Genomic DNA, 24,272 nt, shown 5'->3' on the forward strand with positions numbered 1-24,272 from the left:
GTCACAACTTAAAAAGCTGAGATATAAGCCATCTATCTTAGAATTTTAAAAGTGAAAATATTGTGATACTTATAACTTCCTCTAGTGATATTTTCAAAGATAGAAATTTCAGAAATGTTTCAATGTTATATTTTATCATACATTTTAGTTTCAATATCTTCAAAGTATTAACTATGTATACACCACTCTCTTTACTCTTATTAATGATCTCGGATACTTTTTAACATATTCATTTTCCTCAATCCATTCTTAATTACCTCCCTCCATTATCAAAGGAAAAAATGCACCTCCTCTTTCACAAAATAAATGCTTTATCTATACTATATTCTACATTCTTTTTCACTTCACTGGAGAGTTTGTGCAATTATTCTCCCTCTGTCTTTTACTTTTCAAACATTTATTATCATCGAGTCATAATACTTACTGTATAAACATATTTTCTTCCAAAAGAAATAAAATAACTAACTTAGATCAACCTGATATTTCTGGAACACTTCTCCCCAAAACAGCAGAATACACATCCATCTTAAATATGCACGAAACATCTTCCAGAAGAGTCCATATACTGGGTGACAACACAACTCTCAATAAATGTTAAAGCAGTGTAGTCATACAAGACATCGTCTCCAGGCACATTGTAATGAAAACAGAAACAGTAATAGAAGGATGACAAGTATGTGGGAATTAACCAATATATTTTCTAGTAAAAAATAAATGGATTAAAAGAGAAAACACAAAGAAAATTTAAAAATGCTTTGTTTGGATACGACTGAAAATAAAAACAGAACATTCCCAAGACTGAAAGCCTTTCAAATGAAGATTGAAAGGTCAGGAAAAACACGAGGATGTCCACTCTTGCCACTTGTATTCAACACTGTTGTGAGAGTGCAGACAAAGCAATTAGGTAAGAAAAAAAAAACACACATATTCGGAAAAAAATTGGTGGTAGTCACTAATTAGTAATTATTTGCTTATGCTTATTTTGCTTGCACTCATCATTATGTTTGGTAGTTTCTTGCATAGTAATATTTATAGATACTATTCATTCATTTTCACTGCAATATAAATAAATATCAGTTTAGCTGCCTATTTTAGTGTTGATCAGCCTTGCTTCCAATTACTTATTATTACAGAAAATAATAAGTCTAGGAATGTTTCTATATGTATAACCAGTCCAAAAGACTTGCCAGGGTACTTACTCAAACTGCTGAATTAATCAACCTTAGTAGGTAAGAAAAAAATTAGTTTTAAAATTTGTTAAAATAATTTATAATTCTATTAGCATGCATTATGAAAAGTTGGATTTGTCATGATTGATGCCAATCAGGAAGGTATGAAATGGTATAGTGATTTCAGTTTTTCTCTTTTCCTAGTAAGGTTGAATGTCATTTTATATTTGAAGTGCATTCATTTTTTTTACTTCTATGGAATACCTATTTCTTTCAACAAAATGCTATTTGCCTCTTTCTTACTGATGCATTTGGGTTTTTTTAATGTATTCATCATCCTAATATTTTGCAAGTTATATTTGTCATAAATATTTTCTCCCAACATTAGACTTGTTTTTATTCACTTCCAGGTGTCTTTTTAGCTCAGAATGCTTTAGTTTATTAATGTATTCAAATATATCCCTCTTTTTCTATTTGGTTTTTGCTTTTACTTCCACTTTAAGAAACCATTCATTAGAATTCATGAAGATATTTTCTTATAAAAAATGTTAAAGGTTTTGCATTTCACACTGAATACCAGTCCATCTGGAGTTTATTGCTCTAACTGATATGAAACAGGGACTTATTTCATTTTCCACACTAATAACCTACTACTATCTAAACACTATGGAAGCCTACTATTTCTCAGTAATGCTAATTCTGATATACTAGTTGTTGACTACTGATTCTATTCCATTAATCTTTTTATCTATTCCTTCACCATTCCCACACTTTTAAATTTGCTACATCTTTAAAGTATGGCTTCTTTTCATCTTTATCTGTGTATTCTTTAAGAGAATTTGCTCTTTGGCCTTCTAAATATATTCTAGAATAACTTTCTAAGTTCCACTAAAATTTTTCTTTGGGATCTTGACCAGATTTTTCAAAATTTCTAGACCAATATGAGAACTTTTGTAATCCTCCTGTTTATTAGTAATATCTCTCTCTCCACTAATTTGGGTCTTCTTTCATATCTTTCAGTATCTTATAATTTTCTCCAAACAAGAGAGGAGACATGTTTCCAGCTATCTTATTTTTTCTCCTGCTAGTGAAAATGATATTTTTAAACTGTCCATATTGTTTCATTAATACTGGCCTAAGGACATATTTGACTTTGTATCAAATCTGGAAAAAACTTCAAAACCTCTTTTTTATGTTGTTTTGTAATGATTTATATATACAGTGGTACCTTGTTTCATGTACCTAATTCTTTCCATGATTCTGATTGCACAAATTCCATGACCAGAATTGTGTAAAGAATTAACTGAGTGAACCAAGATACCACTGATTGGAGTTTTCTATTAGACTATCATGTCATCACTGGATAACTGCTTGTTTCTTCTTTTTAATCTCTTTTCCTTTCTCTCTCTTCTCTCATCATTTTATTTGTGCCCTAAGTTTTCCAAATTACTGTATACTTGATAGCTTAAAAACAACAGGAACTTATTTTCTCATGGGCTGGTAAACCAGAAGTCTGGAATTAAGTTTGCAAAGCCATGCTCCATCAAAAGGCACTAGGAAGGAATCCTTTGCCCTTCTAGCTGTCTTGGGTTCTAATAATTGCTGGTTTTGGCAGCACCATCGGACCTACACTTTCATCTTCACATGGTCTTTGTCTTTCTATGTCTCTCTGTGACTAAATCACTTCTCTGATTAACAAGTCTTCAGATTAAACTTCCACCCTAAACCCAGAATAACTTCATCTCAAGATCCTTAACTAATTGCCACATCCAAGACTATTTCTGAATAAAGTTACATTCTAAAGATCTAGGCAGACATAAATCTGAGGGGATATTAATCAAATAACTATGTTGGTATTGCTTTACCATCAATATAATGCTAAGGAGACATCGTTCTTGGTGACTTTAGAATAAATAATTTTAATATTTTACTACTGAAAATGATAATTTGTTGTAGCTGCTTCCAAGAAATAAAAGTAGCTTATCCAGAAAAGTGAAATAGTAAAAGAAAAAAAATCAATACCAGGTTGTATTTTCAGCTAATCAACATAGCAGGAAGTTAGAGTATAATTCTAACTGTATTGCCTTTGGATAACTTACCTGTGCTAATTACAGAAGGCACATTAACCAACTTGTTCCTATTCTCCTTGTTTCAAGGGACAATTCCCTGAATTTTTGTTAATGGACAGAGTGGATGTAAAAGAGTGTGAGGGAAATTGGAGCTATTAAGAAAGGCAGCTGTGGTGTACAAGGAATGCCTCCAAAACTGGCAGCTACCACTCTGTTAGTAAGCTCATTGCAGATAAGACTGAGATGGCTGGGGAAATAAGCTGATCCTCACTCACTTAATAATTCATTTAGTCCGTCTGGCAGTTGAGAAATTTCTCTGCTGTGGAAGATTTTTGTTGGGCATAACATGAAACTCAACTTTTAGTGTCACTTGTATAAACTCACATAGGTTCCTTCTTGAAAGGTAACCTTTTTTTTTTTGGTCCCCACTCAGCACCAGTGATCAAATTCAGGACCTTGCACTTTCAAGGCAGGTGGGTCACCACTGAGCTAAATCCCCAGACCGTCATAGGCTCCTCCTTCTTACTCCTTTCTCAAAATCCTGTCTCCAGTCTTCTAGTGCTATTTCTTCCAAACCTCTGCTAAATCAGCCAAGTCATTGGTAACTATCTTGAAGTCCACATTTATCTGTAGCTCAGAGCTATTTTCCCCTCCATATAAAATGAATCATCAAATGCTCTATTTACAGTTCTTCCCTTTGGAACCTTTAGTTTCTCATTACCCTTCAGGGACCATAAAATAGGGACTTAGTAAGAAGATTCCAGTGTGCCAGCAAGTAGTAGCCAGCACCAGCACAACAGGCCGTTTGCTTTGAAACCAAAAGCAAGTTTCCCACTCTGCCAGTTGGTCATGCGTAATGTCTCCCCTGGTCACATGAGGACATGGGTGTGAAATGAAAGACAGAGGCTGATACAGACAAAGGAGATGACAAAGGAGTATGGTCATCACTTAATGTAACATTTTGTGTTCTGTGGAGCTTCTTGGTTTTAATGATGGAAGCAGAAATAATTTCCATTGTATGATGAATAGTGAAGGCACCCAGCTGGCTTTAGGACTTAATGGATCTAATGAGACTCAGTTGATGGCACTGTTGGTGAAATAATCAGTTAATAATGTGATTGGCTTTTTAGAATAGCTAGCATTTGCTTTCAAATAGTTAAGTAGTTCTCAGCTACAGGCAGTACTTTTTTCCAGACTCCTACTTGTTTGCAGTGTGTTTTTTTTTACTAGAGCTTTCTAGATTCCATATATATTATCCACCACAAATTTCCTAGTATATTATATCAGCTATATTTTGTGACTGAATCACCAAGGTAGCTTTGGTCCTTTGGTAGAGTTCAGAGTCATTAGTTTATCAATGCACTTAATAATGGGATCAGTACAATACTCCCAAAGAGAGTACCTCTAAGATTGAAACAAGATTTTATATCTTGCCTCTACAGTTCAAACAGGTTCAACAAAGACTGCATGAGAAAAAAGTCTCAACAACCCTTACTTTTCATGGAAGCAATTTTGTGCCAAACTCAACGTTGCTAAATATCTAAAGCTAATGTTGTATGCCTCTGAATGTCTGTGTGATGTATCTGTTGTGCTAGGACATTCAGAGTAAAATGTCCTGGGCCAGGGATTTAGCTCAGTGGTGCTGTACCTGCCTGGCAAGTGCAAGGTCTTGAGTTTGATTCCCGGAACTGACAAAAAGATGCAGAGTAAATGTCCCGGAATGTTCACCATTTGTGACTAGTATCATGCGATTACTATAGTGAACAAGGGCAGTGTTCTGATAACTATCAATATGTACAAGCCTTTTTCAGCCTACACTGTGATAGACAACAGATTTAACACAGCCTTGAAAATGGCCAGTGAACATGTGTTTCTAGAAATAAAGTGCCCTTGAACAACATTATTGATAAGGATTTTCTATAAAAAGAACACACATTTGACATATCTAACCAATGAACTCTATGCCAGAGAATGTCTGATCTTATGCTACATCCCTTATGATATTGCTTCAAATATCTTAGAGATCAGCGGAGGTTTTAATTTCAGGGTCATGACTTAGCCCATCATAGCATAATGACTTTTAATGCCGAAGATAGGGGAAAATGTCACTTTTGTTCAAAATTTCAAGTATCCTCCAGAGGCCAAAAAGCAGTCACAGGTAGCTTCCTAGATACAGTGGACAATGTGAGATTAACTCATGTCAGTTTCCATTTATCACTTGTCCTCCACAAACCTTTATTCTGGACAGGATGGAGAGTTGAGTCTCTTAATACACATGTTAGCAGTGAATCCCTTTCTCTGATGCTCACTTAAGCTGGTTCCTGGCCTCAAGTCCACACAGGGATAAAGCAGGAAATGTTTGTTTTCTGTACTTGTGGTAGTATGGTATGTTTCTTATTCAAGGGGACTCAGTTTTCCCTTCAATCAATACTCTAAACTAGAAAACTATCTCAGATCTGAAGACTAGATGAAAGGCTGTAAGTTTCCATTGCAACAACTGACTTCAACTTTAACCCTACCAGCTCCCAATTTTCTTTCTAATTACAGGAGTCAAAGAATACCCTATTGGACTGCCCATTTTGAAAATCCCAAGAACACTACAGGCCGTCAGCAATGGATCCCGTTGCTCCCCATTGGATGTCATTCATTTGTTACTCTGATCTTGCTCACATTAATAATAATCATGTCTACCCTGCCTCTCTTGGTTAATTACCAACCCAAGCCTCTGACTTTTCTATCATTATTCCTATTTACTAAGGAATCCAATATCATGGCACCAGAACCTAACCTCAACACTAAAGAATAGCCACCACATAGTTTCTCAAAGAAACATTCCCTTACCAGTGCCTTCTGTATTCATTTACTGAGTTAGTGAAAGTTATGGCTGGTATCTAGATGTCTCCCCAAAGCCTCATGTGGTCATGAATGAGGCTTTTCAGAGGTGGCTGGATCTAGAGTGTGAGATGCTGGAATCGAGGATGTGAGGCTAGGATTAAGAGGGTGAGTACTACCCACCCTAAGTGCTGGTAGCCTGGATAAAATGTAAGACACAGAAAGAGGGCTGATGTAGTCATTAATCATTGCCACTTGTAGTTTGCTGCCTTGCTGCCTTCTGCCTGCCCTGGCTTGCCATGGACTGTTTCTCTTCTGTGATAAGCCTTTGCCATGCCACCCTGTCTCGGAGCCAACCAACTGTGAACTGAAACCTCTACAAACTGTGAACTAAATAGATCTCTCTTCCTTTAATATTGTTTTTTTTTCCTCAGCAACAAAAAATAAGTAACTAAGACAGCAAAGGGAATCTTTTGAACTTTCCCAGGGAACCCAGGAAGAGTATACTTTTGTCTCAAACAACAAACTCATTTTATAGTCATTTTCTTGAGCCTTCTGACACTTCTTAGCATGGCCAAGGCACCTCCTATATCGACTACCCTCAAAGTCCACTCATCTACTTGTTTGTTCAACCCGTTGACATATTCTTATAATATTGGGATGTGTAGTCTATAGACTCCCAGAGTAGGATAAACATTTCCCTGCTTGGTCTCTCCTGAGACCCTATCCTGGTTATTAGTCAGGAGAGAATGAGGAAAGAAAGGGTAAGTTCTTGAGGAAGATAGGTAGAAACTTGCAGTGCACCCAACTAGATGAACTCTTCCCAGGTTCTCCAGCTAAAGAAGATCTGGTTCAATGCTCCAAAGAATGCAAAGCTAAAGACTTTCCTGCTTATTTATCAAATTTCCTCATGCCAATTCTGAAAGCACCATTCTTTATACCACAAACCTGAATATAACACAGTACTGTGAATGATTGCAAGTCCTCTTTGTTATTTCATTAATCTTACCATTGAATCCTGTGCTTGCTTTTCATCATTATTTGCTCTATGGCTGTATGAGATAAGAGGCTTTTTAAATACTGTCATACAGACCCTTTTACCTTCACAGCACACCTTGAAATGAGAGTCGGCTAGCCAGAATCTGCCATTTTCTTCCTTTGTTTATGACTCCTAAAGCAGATAATCAATGCCATTAAACACCATAATCTTATAATAAACACTGCCTTCACTTCTTTCCACGGTCATCATCATCACTGCATAAGCAAATACTTTCATTTCATCTTTGTATGCCTGCAAGAATCTTAGTACTTGTAATGCTCTACTTATTTTCATCAATGACATGTACAGATTTTCATTCTGGGCATCTGTTATTTTAGGGCCAGCTATAGCATTCTACATTCTTCTTTCATACATAAAGCAGGATCTGGGCTTCTTGTCTTCCTCAGGAAGCAGAGTAAAAAGGAGATTGTTCAAGAAGCTTACATAGGATACATGAATTTTCAAAGAGGAAACCAATAAAAAGCAATATCACCGATGTGGTAACTATTGTGAACAATTGGAATTTGGTATTTTTCAGACCTGCGCAGCTATGTAGAAGGTTGTTCACACACACACACACACACACACACACACACACACACACACACCAAGATGAAAGAAGAGAGGATGTGTTACTAGCTCACATCCCTAATACTTCATCCTTCCATACACTAGCAAACATGCCAAGTAGGTACATGCATACACACACATCTGTCACCCAACATGCCTGGGGAACAAAATAAGTGACACATAATTCAGGTGGAATAAGACCCATCCAACTAAGCCCAGTTGAAAATTGGTCACCACAATGATGGCTAGAAAAAAAGAGTGGCCAAGCCAGTGCGAGGCAGGATGCAGGCTGATGCACACATTGGAATTTTTTTTTTCTTTCATTGAGTGTATCGGTACATTTTAGGTATACAGTACAGTTGCATTCATTATTGGGATCTTGTACCTTTACATGACAGGTCTTGGTTCTCATTTTTACCCTGGTTCCTGCCCTCCCTTCACCCCACCTCCCCTCCCTATTTACAAACACTTCATTTCCATTTTTTTCATTTTCTTATTTTTTTTTCTTTTACCTTATTACTTTTCCCCTCCCCTTCCCATTTTCCCTACACCTTTAGCCATTTTCTTCCTATTTCACATGGTCAATTATATCATGAGCATCTTATGTACTATTATAGCTTTTCACACCAGAGAAACTATTCAGTATTTACACATTGCAGTGAGAAAGGAACCCTTCTCCATTGTTGGTGGGAGTGCAGACTGGTGCAACCACTATGGAAATCAGTATGGAGATACCTCAAAGAGCTGGGACTAGAGGTTCCATTTCCAGGCATCCCTCTGCTGGATATCTTTCCAAAAGAATTAAAAGAATCATGCCACAATGATATATGCACACCAAGGTTTTTAGATGTACAGTTTGTAATAGCTAAAACTTGGAAACAGCCCATTTGCCCATCAGTTGGAAATTGGATAAAGAGGATGTGGTTTTTCTATAAAACAGAATACTACTCAACCATAAAGAATGAGAAATTAGGTTCATACATAGGAAAATGGATACATATTGAGGATATACTCCTAAGTGAAATAAGTAAGCCACACATTTGTAAATACCAAATAGTTTCTCTGGTGTGAAAAACTATAATAGGGCACACATTGGAAATTTTAAAACATACTTATTTTGTACTTTATACCTGATAGTCTCAACATCCATTAATTCTTGCTGTTAAATTTAATACTTTATTATTATTTATTATGTTTGACCAATTTTCATAGGTGGAAACTTGTTATGTCACATATTTAGTGTTTCTTGAAATTCTCTGTAAGATACAGTTAAATTTGAGGCTCTATTTAAGTGTCCCTCTGGAGAAGCTAGCAATTCTCCTCTGCTACACTTCTGTGGAGATTATCTACCAGTAGCTACAACAATCAAAATTTCTGATGGCCGGGGATTTAGCTCAGTGGTTCTGCCACCTGCCTCACAAGTGTAAGGACCTGAGTTCGATCCCCATACCAAAAAAAAGAAAAAATTTTTTGACTTGTGTTTTTTGGATACATAAATTATGTGACTTGGATTCAATCCTACTGTATGAGCTTATAGCAAGAAAGTCTTTTAAGAACACTTTCACTTCCGTCCCTTCCGTCCTCCTCTCTTTTTCTTTACCAAGAACCAAGGTTAAGAAAGGTAAGTATTATTACCTTCTCCTATTCTGGTAGATGTTTCCAGTGATCCACTAGCGGTGTCACCTTAAAAAGCTCAATTCCTTGGGAAATACAGATTTTACCATTCTCTCTTGCACCCACATTTCATCTTTTGACACTTTGGCAATTTGGCTCATTATCCCAATGCCTAAGATTCTCTTGTGGTTAAACAAGGCTCTAAAGCTCAATTACTTCTCTGGATTCATTCTTTCCTTTAACTTCTATATCAGTTACTTCTATACCAACTACTTCTTTGTGAATAACTCAACTACATTTTTAAAAATGTATTCTTAAAGTCAGTTTTTTTCTAAGAAGTCAATGTATCATATTGGCAGAAAAAATACATAAGTGTTTGTATTTATTTTTTTTCCTCATTGAGTTTATTGGTACATTTTAGGTATACAGTACAGTTACATTCATCATTGGGATCTTGTACCTTTACATGACAGGTCTTGGTTCTCATTTTTTCCCCTTATCCCTGCCCTGCCTTCACCCCCTCCTCCCCTCCCCATTTACAAACACTTCATTTCCATTTTTTCATTTTCTCATATTTTTTTCTTTTCCCTTATTAGCTTTCCACTACCCTTCCCACTCAAGTGTATACATTTATTTACCTGGATATCTCATAAAATTTTTTAAATTTCACATATGAAATTACACTCATTGATACTCTCCACAGACTTTCTCTTTTTCTTATATTACTTCCAACAGTCATGGTAACTGCATCCATTACATGCATAAGAATTTTAGAAATCATTATATTGCTCTTTCTTTCCACCATATTCCTACATTGGTTTTTTTATCACATAAAGATCTTGAGCTTGATCACTCTCTAATTTTCTCTAGGACACCGTTAATCTTGTTATTCAATTTCTTAAAAATTCTCTCTTGGATCACCAAAATAATTTAATAAATATGCTATATATTTTCATTTATATTCTAAACTACTCTTCATGTTGTTGAATAGAGATGCCTCCAATACCCAAGTTAGCCGTGGTAGTTGTTTGTTTTATTCTTCATCACTCTTCATCTGCACAATTCCATCTACAGAACTTAGAATGTGCTTCGATTTCTCACCGAGGGCCCGGACATGGATCCTCTCCTTTTGGGATCCTCTCCTTTTGGGATCCTCTACTGTTCTTCACTGCTCCTGGACTGCCCTTCTCACACCCACTCTCAACCTTTAGTGCTCAAGAGTCCTGTAAGTATCTTCTTGAAGATGTCAATCAGTATCCAGTATTATATTTGAGATACAATTCTGAACAAGACTGGAGGTCGTTACTATTGAAAACAGAGACAAATTAAGCAAGTAGATACTAAAATACCTTTTTATATCCTGTGCAATTTTTATTCCAATTTGTTTTCTACATAGCTTTAGTCTTTTGTTTAAATTTAATCATATTAAATTTTCATTGTAAAAAGACTATCGCATGATAGCATTTATTTCTTGGCAATTATTATCTAGGGTATTTTTGCAAATATTATGATTTATACTACCTAACAGAAACACAGTTTCAATAGAGTGTTTTCACATTAACACTAAATTTAAGTTGTTTCCCATGGAGAAGTGGTAAGCAATAATATTAGAGTGTTTCTTTAATGTATCACAACATTAAAATTTTCACTCATTTTGCAATGCAACTTGTAACTATGTAAACAAAAAGTATACTTAAATAATTTTTGTATTAAAATAATGTCAAGGCATTTATATTTTGAAGTAAGGATAATGAGATTAAGCAATAATAAAAAGATATGAGGTATTAAAACCGGTGTATAGGTTCAGAAGAATAAAAAAGATAAAGGGAAGAGGAATTCACAGGCCATAGTACACAGTATTACTATAGAAATAAACAGGAGATAAAAATTCCAATATATATAGAATGAATGATGTGAAATAAGCTTACCATATGACAGTAGAGGATGTAATTAACTCTCTCACAAAGGATGCTGGCTCTTATATAAAATACATTACATTTACAGGTTATGTATACATACAGATATACACACCTGATTTCAATATGCCAGTCAACATGTTAAGAAAAACATTCTTTCACCACATAGTACCACTGAAGATTTAAGAGCCTCTCCTTCCCCAACATTCCCTTGCTTTAGGTTTTTCCAAAACATTTTTACCCTTCTTTATGTTTTGTTTTGGTACCAGGGATTGAACTCAGGTCCCTGTGCTTGCAAGGCAAGTGGTGGAACCACTGAGCTAAATCCCCAGCCCATACCCTTCTATATACTATATAATTTACTCATGCGTTTTTCTTTTATTTTAGTGCTGCCTCCACCTAGAATTTAAATTCCAAGAGTTTAAAAAGTAGATAGATGAAATTTTTACCGATTGAATATTGTCATTTTCACTTAGACTTTAATGTATGCTTTCTGTGTAACCATGTTATTCTCTTGGTTTAGTGTTTCCCCCAATTCTATTAAATTTTAAAAGGTAAGACATTGTACATATGCTTATAGTAGATTATATACTATGTATAAAATTGGATATTAACAAATATTTAATTAATTGCTATTATTATCTAGAATAAAATGAACAAAATTCATCCCTTTTTTTTTTTTTGGTACTGGGGATTGAACTTGGTGGCACCACTAAGATAAATCCCTGGCCTCATCCTTTTATGTTTTTAAAGGAAAAAAAGTAATAACAAGAGTAGAAGTGGTTTACCTGCCTAGGTATTTGTAGCGCAGTAATGAAATCATCACTTGCTTCTTATGTATGTCATTGTTGGTTTTAAAAGAGCAGGAAGAAAAGCTTCACATAGTTCCCTCCATTTAAGAAATGTATTGAAATTGATATCCATTTACTTGGAGGAATTACATTAACTATATTATAAAAGGGATCACAGAATTATGTTAAGAATTATTTCCAACTGCTTACTCTTAATTGATTCTATATTAGAAATGGAAAATAAAGAGGACAGAAGCACCATCCAACATTTTACCAATTAGACTATACTACCCAAGGAAAATTAAAACACTCATTTCTTCTCTGCTTTTCTAATCCATTTTAAGTACTTTAACTATTCAGACACTCAAAACTACCAATTACTCAAATAATTCTTTATATTTAAAAGAAGAAAAAATGCTTTCTGAAGCATCATTTACAAATCAAAAATGCAAAAAAAATTTTGTCGTCAAAATATGAATTCTTCCATGCTTTAGAAAATATTCCTCACTTTTTTTCTAAACATCCCATGGAAAAATTAGTGTCCTATAGATCCTAATCAATCTTTAAACCTATATATTTCATCAAATACCTTAGAAAATTCTAGATTAAGCATATTTAAATAAATTAATTGTAGAATTTCCTACATTCTGCCCCAAATTCTCTTTCTGGAGTTGCCCTTAGGCCATATATTTACACACACACACTAAAATCACCTTTTTTTTTTTTTTTTTTTTTTTTTGGTACCTGCGACTAACTCGGGTCCTTGCGCTTGCGAGGCAGGCAGAGAAGTACTGAGCTAAATCCCTGGGCCTAAAGACACCTATCTTTAGGTACACTTACATTCAAATAACTGCAGCATCAATATAAATATCATTAAAATCTTTGTTTTATTGTTATTATTCTTCTCAACTTCTAGAATGTACTAATAAGAATTTCTTATGTCCAAAAAATTGAACTGCAGTAATTTGCACATTTTGCTTCTCTATTTCATTTGGAGACAAAAACTGAGATTTTAAACTATACTAGAAAGAGTTTCAAATAATTATGAAGAAAAATTAATAAAAGTCTTAACATACAACTGGTATCAATGGTGATTATACAGATTTTTAAGTAGGGCTTTGAAGGCATAAAGATTGGTAATATTAACTCTTGGCTAGTTCTTGAAGGAAAGGAAAATTTTCCACACTGGTAAGTGATGCACTCCCATCTGTGTACAAGAGACTTTTCAGAAATGTTTACAATAGTGAAAACCTGAAAACAATTACAAAAATTATTCATTGTTTTCTCACTATATAGATCAGGCTGGCTCTGAATTCACTATGTAGCCCAGGCTGGCCTTGAACTCACAGCAAGCATTCTACTTCACCCTCCCAAGTGTTGGGATTACAGGGATGTGCCACCATGCCTGGCTAAACAACCAACATTTAAACAAACATAAAAATGGATATGTACACCACAAAATTTAATAGAATGGAGTACTACGCAGCAGGGATCTAAAATAACATTTTTTTTTCATTGAACATAATATTAAAGGGGAGAAAATGAGAATCAAGACCTGTCATGTAAAGGTACAAGATCCCAGTAATGAATGTGACTGCACTGTATACGTAAAATGCACCAATAAACTCAATGAGGAAAAAAAATAATATTGAATTTAAAAAACTGTATATGGATATGTATAAAACTTTTTATAATAGTTTCAAAGTATGAAAAATAATGCCATATCTATATGAACAGATAGCAATGTATGTGATGAAATGTAAAAACATCTATGAAAATGATAAACAATAAATTCAAAAGGATTTTTTTACCTTTCCAGGATGTGTCCATTATCCTGAATTTCTTGTTTATTTTGATGAGATTTTTAAAAGTTAATTTTCATTCATCTAGAAGTACTTGGGTTTTTTAAAACATGCATTTTTTTCTCATGTCCTTAGTACTCTCTGCTAGAGCTTTCCTTCCTTCTACTATATTAAAACTGTCTCTATGGAGAAAATAAACTTTTATAAGTGTATGGTCCACACTTGGTTTTTACCTCACTCAATATCCCAGCAGCATGAGACAGTCTTCTATCGGAAACATTTGGAACTCTGTCTTCTCCGTTTTCTAATTAGTATTCATGTTGCCTCCGTGACTCTCCATTCTTCTTCACAGTTCTTCACATTCTAAGCTGCTCTGAAATTCACATGTGAAATACACGGGGCAATTCAATCACAAAATCTGTTTCAGTCTATAATGGCTAGTCTTATTGCGCCAACTTGACTGGGTAGCAGAATGTTCAGATGTCTAGTAAATGTTATTTCTTGGTTATCTGTGAGAGTACTTCTGAAAGAGAGTCGCGTCTGCATCTGTAAAACAATGGAGCAAAGCAATTTCCCTCCCCAATTGTCTGTAGGCATCATCCAGCCCGCGGAGGACCTGAATATAGCAAAAAGAGCAAGGGAGAATTCTTCCAGTCGATTTTACTGCTTGCGCTGAGACGATTTTTTTCTTGTCCTTAGACTAAGACTTACATCATCGGCCTTCAGATTCTGACTAGAACTACACCATCAGTTTTCCTGGGTCTCCAATTGGCAGAGATCAAATTATAGTACTTCCAAACTTTCATAACCACACGAGTCCATTTTAAAATTATCTACCTATCTGTATTTTTATCTATCAACTCTCCCACTCATCTATCTGCATATTTTGTTTACATTTTTCTGAGAAACCTGACTAATAACCTTATTGGACCAATTAGTAGTATTGAACCTACGGGATCACTATCTCCTCTTCAAAGTACTTTGTTCTTTTTTTTAACTTTGCTTTCGAAATAATGTTCTTTTATAGTTTCTCTCCTACCTTCTTACCTGTTCCTACCTGTTCCTTCCCAGTCTCCCATGCCAGTTCCTCTTTGTCTCCCTGATATTCCTGTGTGATCATCATCTACACTCCTCGTCCATGGGGCCTATACAAGTTTTGAGGTTTTCTGTGCCATCTATGAGCTCATGACTTCATAAGAGCTATGCCGATCATTCTCAAATCTATACCTGCAATACTGACTTCTCAGAGACTATTTCATTGCCTACATACCATGTCCACTTTGCAATCTAGTAGACATCAGAAATTAATGTGATCCACACTGAATATTTTAGTTTAGTGACCTAAATGGAACCGTCTCCCCTTCCTCCAATTAGCATTTCCTTTGCCCTTCCTATCTCTACCTATGATGCCACTGTCTGCTCAGTAACGCGGGCCATTTGTAGACAGCCTAGGTCATTTTATTTTCTCAAAACTTTACTTTTAAATTATCAGCAAATCTTTCTCATTTTTAACTCCAAAATATATTCTGAATCTGCCCACTGTTCACCAAACCCACTGCTTCAATTCCAATTCAATTCACCACAATTATAAGATGACGATAATACATTATAAATTCCAAAAAACTAGATGAAAATATTTGCAAGTTTTTACCATAAAGAAATGGAAAACCTAGAGATAAATAGGTTCAATGTGATTTAAACATTATGCCATATAAATAAATATATATATATATATATATATATGATATAAATATGTGTGTGTGTGTGTGTGTCTTGGCACCTCATTAATATGGAAAATGTTTATGCTTTTCTGTACCAGTAAAAAATAAATTTAAAAAAATACACATTTAAAAAATGTCTTCCAAGCCGGATGTGATGGCACAAGCCTACTGTGTTCAGCTCTCTGAATGCAGTGTGGAGGATTGCAAGTTTGAGTCCAGCCTGGCAATTTAGTGAGATTCTATCTCAAAACAAAGAAAAAGGGCTGGGGACATAGCTCATTGCAAACATCCCCAGCACCACCCTCCCAAAGGTCTTTCATTTTTCACTCTTTGGTTTTAAACAGATAAGCCAGTGTTAAATTTCTGAAGAGTAAATGAGTAAAGCACAGTGTCTCTCACTTATTAATCACCATCCAATAAATGCCTAACAGATTTAACATAAAAATCAGAATTTCTTAGCATGGCCTCAGACCATCCATGATCTGGCTCCTGACTCACATCCCAATCCTACACTCTTGTTAGAATAGATTTTCTCTGTCCTTTCAAATCCCTAAGTTTGTTCCCTTCTCAGTACCTCTGCCCTTACTCTTTATATGTGTTGTTTCCCTCACTCAGATCTTTTTATGACTGCCTGTGTGCCCTCTCCCCCTAATAACCTTGGACATAAGATAATAAGCTATGCCACTACAGTGTCTAGCCACCAAGTGTCTCACTGAGTGTGGCAGTGCCTCACTCAATTCAGTCATCCTTCTTAGAACATTGGCACACTCTTTCCTGCAGGCTCTATACCTCAGTGAACGCAGGATATGGTAACCAAGAGACGAGACTAGATCTTCCGGATCTCCAGCAACTTTGCTCTTTGCCCTATAACACAATAACCTTCAAGCACAACTGCAAAGCTTGGGTAGCTTCTTGGGAAACAAAGGAAAAACTGCATGTTGAAAATGCAATTTAGCACCTGTAAAATTAAAATAGGAATAATACCTACTTTATAAATGTTTTGATAGAAACTAATGAAAAAATGCATATAATTTCTTAGAGTAATGACTGATATGTGCTTGATACTAAATAAATATTGGTTATTATTATTGACTTTTCTTTTACCTATCTGCTTTTTTAAGTGAACAGGTATTTAATCCACTAAAACAAATTAGTAAAAATAGTATATTATAAACTACACAATAGCTGATGATTTATATGAGAGAAGTGTTTCCTAAAACCTGTTATCATAAATGGAGAATTGACTTTTTAATGCATCCATATTCAGAGAAAAAAAATTAGGTTGAAAATTAACCAAAGGCTACGTTATCTAAATTATAATAAGAGATTGTCATCTTAACATATTGAAAACTAGAAAAGGATGAGCAAGAGACTTCAAATGTAGTAAAAAAGTAAAAGCAGCAAGAGATTGACTTGAATGTCATTATCTTATTGCCTTTTGGAACTAAAAATGTATTGTTTCTCATATAAAGCAAAGCTCTGAAAACTATTTGGCAGCAAGGTTATTATTTCACATATAATTACCTCTCATACGGAGGTACATTGGCAGACATGTGGTGGCTAAATTGTCCATTTTCAACTTGAAAAAAGAAATGCAGTTCTTTTTTCACTTACATCAGTCAAAAAGATAGCCGCCCACAGGAAGAGATAAAGACTTATTTGACACTAGATCTATAACTGATGATTTTAGTTATCACTTGAAATTAGTGAGAATTTTGAAAAAGGCTTAAGGTTTTTGAAGAGCAATTTAGTGCTACAGTGAAATAGAAGTAGATGAAATAGAAAAGTAAAACAAAAGACAAAAGAAAGAAAGAGAAAATGCTATTTTTATTCCTTGACTGTGTTTCTGGATTCTGAGATTTCTAAAATAGGATTTGTCATAGAAACATAACCTCTATAAGCATACATGTATTAATTTACTAGTTTGGAAAATAAATTAAGTATTTGATTAGATTATCTTCTCTATAAACCAATTAGATAAATCCTGTGTCAATGAATATACTAAAGCATTATCCAGAGTTCCACCTACTGAGAGCATATTTTATAAAAACCAGACAAGTAAATTCTGATCCTCTAAGCTACCTGTCCTGAATATTTATTAAATCATCACAAGAATTTTAGTATTACAATTTTAGATAAACATGTCCTGCAAGTATCTATACAAATTTGGTATTACAAATGTAATACCAAATATTTACAAACTTCTAACATTGAGGAAAATGTTATCTCAATTCCTTTTAGAGAGAGTTTATATTTATATGAAAGAAATACTTGAATCAACCAAAGAATGTTCAAGTTATACAGATGTGCCTGATATAGGAGCATGTGTATAAGGAAGGTTAGCACGTGGCTATTAAAGAGATATCTTCACATTCAAAATATGCCATGTACAAGACTTGCCCAGCTATTTGTTAATGTTGCCAGGCTTACTGATGACCAAGAGATGCAGGGCTGATATCCAAATAACAACACATATTTGTGTTCATGAGGATACTGTTTACTTTCACAGAGATGAGCATTAGAATTCTAAGGATAAGCAAATTCATCTAAAGGAACTTCATGGAAAGGTGAAATTCAAGAAAGAAGGGGGAGAAAAATGAAAAGTGCTAGCCCATCGAGTGAGAAAAAAATCTTTCCCTCAGTTACTAAGCAATGAAAATGTATTTATTATTTTTTCACCTATTAGAGAAAAGTAAGCTGCAATGAAGGATACTTTTAGGAACACAATCTTCTCCATGTTTCCGTGTTAAAGTTTAATCAGATTAAAATTGGATTGATTTCTTGAATATATTCTACTTCTGAAATATTATTTCAACCTTGGTTTTGTAACCTTGGGTTTACATAATCTTTTAATGAGATGAATAGATTGAATGTGTAAGTTTCTACACATAAGATGTATTTTTGAGGCTGAGAGAAAAGAATTGAATTGAAGGTGGTGGGAAGAGAGGCTAGAACTAAGGAAATGGAAGATGGCTGTGCACTATGATGGTCCTCACAAACTCCCAAAGCTCATTAAGGTCAACCACATTCACAAAATGCTGAGGATGAGGGCTGGGGATTTAGCTCAGTGGTGCTGCCACCTGCCTCACAAGCAAAAAGTCCTGAGTTGGATCCTGATACCAAAACAACAACAAAAACCCAAACAAACAAACAAAACTGAGGATGAGTGCTTAAGTGTCTGTGAACAGAAAACACACTCTGTTTTCAAGGATAATTTAGTGCAGAGCAAAAAGGACCACAGGAACATAAACCCTAGAGAATTGCCAGCAATCAGGAAAGGTGGATTTGGACATTCACAGGTCCTACACTGAGACTGGCGGAAAGTTCTCCTTGCTTCAGACACCAATCACTAGGTGGGCTCTGCTACTTCGTAAAGCACTGCTTTCCTGACACCTATGACCTTTGTCTTTAAGGGAACAATTGTCATTCTAGTTAAGCTTCTTACCTCTCTTTCCATAAATTCTGTGAGTTTTCCCTATGTAGATGATATAATTATATAGTTAGTCCCTAGAAGGAACTATATAAAATATAAAAGATACTTTGGAGAGAAAAAAGAAAACACAGGCAGTGACAAACATATGAAAGGTGGGAGGATACCAAGTAAGGGAGTTGAACAGTTCCCCTCTGACTCTGTGCATATTCTCCCACGAGAGGTTCTTTTTCTCTAATGATCCTCTAATTTCCCAAAATACTGAGCTATCCACATTCTCACAATCACATTTATTCAGAGTTCCTGCCAGTGCTGAAGACCTAGTCTCTCCTGTCTCTCCTCCCAAAGCTTGTGCACACAGTTCACACGTCTGAATGAAATACAGCCCCTTTTCCACATGAGGGTTCAATTTCAGAACCACTTAGCAAACAAATGTCTTTCCATTCAATGCTAAACATCCGGATTACCAAGAATTTTCATTACCTGTATTTTAAATAACAATCATGGCTCTTGCACAGACAACTTTTCATCCTTTCAACCTTATCCTCTACTCCCCACTCTTTTATCCTTATATTCATCATTATTTTTTACATTGAGAAGCCAAGTTATCTTTTTGTTTTGGATTCTCTCTCTACCATGTCAGAAAATTTACTTTCTGATTGAAGACATCATACTTGAAACAAAACCTACTGATCATTCAGGAACAGAATTATGTCTTACATCAGCACTTTTTCTCTCCTCTACATGTAACTTTTCTGATGAACAATGACCAGCACATGCATTTTTAGTACTGCACAGTACAATTTCAAATTTAGCTCTGCACAGTAAAATTTCAAACATAGTAAGTGCTTGCCACTAAGGATTTAACAAATATGAGAACCAAATTTGGGCAGAAAAAAATATGTCATAGTTATCTTTACTTTTAATGTAGTTTGGCTTAGCCATTTATGATTAGGCTAATCATTTGATTTTCATGCCTCAATTTCCTGAACTGCAAAATAAAATTAAAATAATAATAAGCTATGCATCTCTTAGAGGGTTGCTTTATGTATTCTACATGAAATTATTTTGAAAACTGTGAAGTTACCCATAAATATTTGGCAATATTTCTAATATTTCTAATACCTATAGAAATACAGCAAGTGAGGCTGGTATGTAGACTAAATAAAGATTTTGTAAAGAAGAGAAATTTTACTTTATCACACAGAGAGAGACAGAGAGAATTAGTAGACTCCTATATACAATACATGTTCAATTTTCAATAAAAATTCAATTATTAAAATTCTGTAATATTCAAAGGTTTTCTGTGGATTTATAAAGTGGAAATAAATTAGCATAGCCATCATCAACAAATGTGATTTTAAAAACTGTCACAGTAAGTTATTGGCTCTTTGAATCCAGTTAAATATCATCAGGATGCAGATCCTAGTCACTACTGTACCCTCAAAAATCCAAATTCATTCTCCACTTACTGAAAGAGCAAATAATTGGGAATATTAAAGACAAAAAGGCAATTCTAGAAATCCATAAATTATAATGAGAAGGGTGTTAGGATAGCTATTCTGCCAGTCAAGAAGTCTACTGCTTTATTTCTCACCCTGCAAAAGCGTTTCTTTCGTATCACTGGCGTTTTACTTCTGAAATGAAATGTACCTGCATCACATTACCATTCCTTTCATTCTCTTTTGCTGTGTCCTGATAGGCGCTTGAGAAGGACAAAGCTAGGACACTAAAGGCCCCATCATGGCATTTATCTGGGTCTCTGGGATAAAAGGAAAGTTGGGGGTGGTACCCATCCACAATTAATCATGGGAGGTGATGTCTTTATTGGCCACTGACCTTGCAATGAGTTGCATGAGTTATAAGAAGGTTCTCTGTTACCTCAATCCCTATTTTCTTGAAGGAGGATATAAATCATTTCAGCCTCATGAATTTCTCATATTTACACAGTATACTTCCAAATTTTCCAGAGGATGCAGGGTAACCACTTAGTTTTTCCAATTTAAAAAAATAATAATTTTTCATCTTGTTCAGTGTCATATAAGGAGGCCGATGATTGAGATGATATAGCTGCGAGTGACCTGAGGATCTAAGGTGGATGTCAGCAAGAAGCCCAGAGAGCAACGGATAGTTTCCATCATCCCCATTTTGAGCTTGTTTGCATTACTTCTTCTCTAACCTCATGCTCAAAGCAACAATCATGGTAGATTGCCTTATTCTGTCCCATTAGGACCTGAAGCATGTAATAAATCAAATTCCACAGTGACATATCTTGCTTTGGTTGCATGATAAGTTGTTTCTTGACTGAAATTCAAGTGAAGAATATCTGAATTTTGCAGGTATATTTCTCTATATTCCCTCACAACTGAAATGCAAAATGTAAGTATGTATGGAACCCAGAAAACTCAATGAAACAGAGAAGAGAAAGGGCTTGCATGTTCCAGAAATACCAAAAAGATCTCAGTGAACAAATACTGCGGTATTTGACTTTTAAATATTTTTTCTATTTGTTTCCCCAATAAGAAGAAAAATAGTATAAATATTTTCAGCCTTGCTCTTAAAGATTACACTTTTTAAATGTAAACACCCAATACTATTACATTCTAATACACTATAAAAAGGCATACTGCACCATGAAGAACAAAAGTAATTTCAACAAGATAGGATTTCTCTCAAAAGAAATTATCCTGGTTTATTTCTTTAAATCCAGGGGGAAAAAAGATGATTAGAAAACTTTTAAACTAATGTCAAAATTTCAAGCCACCCAAAGGAGACTAGTCACAGACTACCGTGATATGTACATCTTGAAAGAAGTAGGATTAAAGAAGTAGTTTAGTGACTGCAAAAACATTTTCCAGTATTTACTCTCCACAATTGCTGTTTTGATGCATTGAGAGACACAACAATGTATCAAAAGTCATTTCTGCCCGTATGAGTTCATTTCCCATGGGCAAAATAAACACGCCTGTGCATGAAACTAGGCTACAAGTCAGGTTAAGAGGAGTGCATGCCAATGGGCATAAACTGAGTTTTAGTAATTTGGAGTATAGTCTCTCATTTTAATAATCATTCAACTTTCATAATAGATAAACAGCTGACCTTGGCCTCAAAGAGGAGTGGTCATTTGAAACACAGAGACTGGGAGATTTTTCAGACACAATGACAGTAGGAACAAAGTCACAGCTGTGCCAATGTTAATACGAATAGCTGACATCTAGTGTTTGCTTACTGTTGTCCCCCTCCAGCAGAGGAGGAACTGCGTGCAGAGTATATAGAGGCCAGAATAAGTTTCTCATGTGGCATTGGCACTCAGTCTGGTTCACAACCGAGCTATTTTCAGCAGTGTTCCTTGGACCAACTAGAGTTTGAAAGTACAAAGTACAACTGAACAATAAATATGACGGAGGATCTCAGAAGTTAAAGAGCCAGTACTTCTTGCTTCTGAGCTGAGAAATGACTGAAATACTACTTTAGAGAAACATCTGATACCAGCACATTTGTTAGATTTGGAACATAAACACTGTAATCAAAAGAACTGGTTAAGAAGCTACTGCACTGTTCCAAGGCACAGGAATGGTAAAGTGCAATTGTGAAGAAAAATGCTTACATGCAATGCAATCTTCCTTCCTTAATTTAAAATGATACTTACTTCCCTCCCCTACCACTGAGTTATCTAGACTTGACAAGATGACAAGATAATCAATCAAATAGTGTATTTAGTCTTATTTTCTTAGTGAATTAAGTTGCTTCTTCAGAGTAAATTACAAACCTATGGAGATTATTACTTAATTGCATAAAGGTAATAATACTACAGCTGTGCATGCCTCGTGGCCTCAAGGAATTAACACACCTTTGCAGAATTAACTAATATGCGTCCAAAAACGCTCAAAACTTATTAACACACAACTCTCTGGGTAAAGATTTCTTCCAATGTTTTGAGAAGTCCCACATTAAAAAAAAAAACTGTACACAGACAATTCATTATTTATTGATACCTAGGAAATATTATATTTTAATGATAATGGCTATTATATCTCTTCTTCTCTTTTAAAATTGAGTTCCTAATGATCTTTGTGAAATCCGTAAATTATATCTATAAATAAAATACCCTTTAGCTTGAAAGTTTTTGTGTAAATTTTCATTTAATTCTTTTCCTGCACTTTTTTTTAAAAAGCAGGACTTCACTGGTTTGTTTTCGTTGCCATCTGTGTTATCAGTGAAGAAAAACGAGCATAAGCTTAAAACAATGCAAAAGAAAACTATGTAAAATTAAGCTAAAACTGTCATACGGAAACTGCTAAATTTCACAGAGATCAAATTCCAGGACACTGAAAATGTTTCTTGAGCCTGCCTAGAATTTCTCACCTCATTAGGTGTGAAAAACATAAATTGAGTGCTTTTTTTTCTTCAAAATTTTGTCCACGATGAGAACAGTTGGGGAAACAAAGCTCCTCATAGCCTTTAGGTCTGGTATTTGGAGGAGTGAGGAAAAGTGATTGAAGGCTGCATGCTTTAGAAATTCTGGGCACTTGTTCAGTGATTGTTTTTTTGAATCTTTCCATCATTTACAAAATAATTAATTCATTCCCACATTTCCACATTTTTCTAGAAAACAAAATTAGCACTCTCTCAAAGAAAATGAGACATGAGAATCAAAATAGCAGGTCAAATATAGTTTTCTAAGACCATTTCTAGGGTCTAGAACTCATATTTTCTGAGTCAAATGACTCAAATTTACCTACTTCATCTCTAAATCATTCCCATCCGTAAATATCAGAAGGACCTGTCTGCTTGCCAGACAGCTAGGTGGGATTTACCTCTATATGCATATTAATTCACTCAATTTATAAAGGTTGAAAACTCTGACTCACGCCCATCAAGTTAAAGCACAGATTCAAGATTTTTAAGAACTTAATCTGTACCATGCAATGAGATTTATAAGTATATTACAAGTTGAAAAAAGAAGTACTTTTTACATACAGTCCAAAATAAAACTACCTAGTCTACATGTGACTGTATGTTTCTAAACTGTTTCTTGTGTAGGGAAAGTGGGAAGGGTAGGGGAAAGGTAATAAGGGAAAAGAAAAAAATATGAGAAAATGAAAAAATGGAACTGAAGAGTTTGCTCAGGGGGAGGGGAGGAGGGGGTAAAGGGAGGGCAGGGGTATGGGGAAGAAATGAGAACCAAGACCTGTCATGTAAAGGTACAAGATCCCAATGATGAATGTAACTGTACTGTATACCTAAAATGTACCAATAAACTCAATGAGGAAAAATAAATAAATAAACTTTCTTATTTTCCACACATTCTCCGGATAA

The sequence above is a fragment of the Fukomys damarensis genome, unplaced genomic scaffold (genome assembly GCF_012274545.1).
Source record: "Fukomys damarensis isolate Sample0158 unplaced genomic scaffold, DMR_v1.0_HiC HiC_scaffold_6, whole genome shotgun sequence".
In the NCBI taxonomy this organism is placed as follows: domain Eukaryota; kingdom Metazoa; phylum Chordata; class Mammalia; order Rodentia; family Bathyergidae; genus Fukomys; species Fukomys damarensis.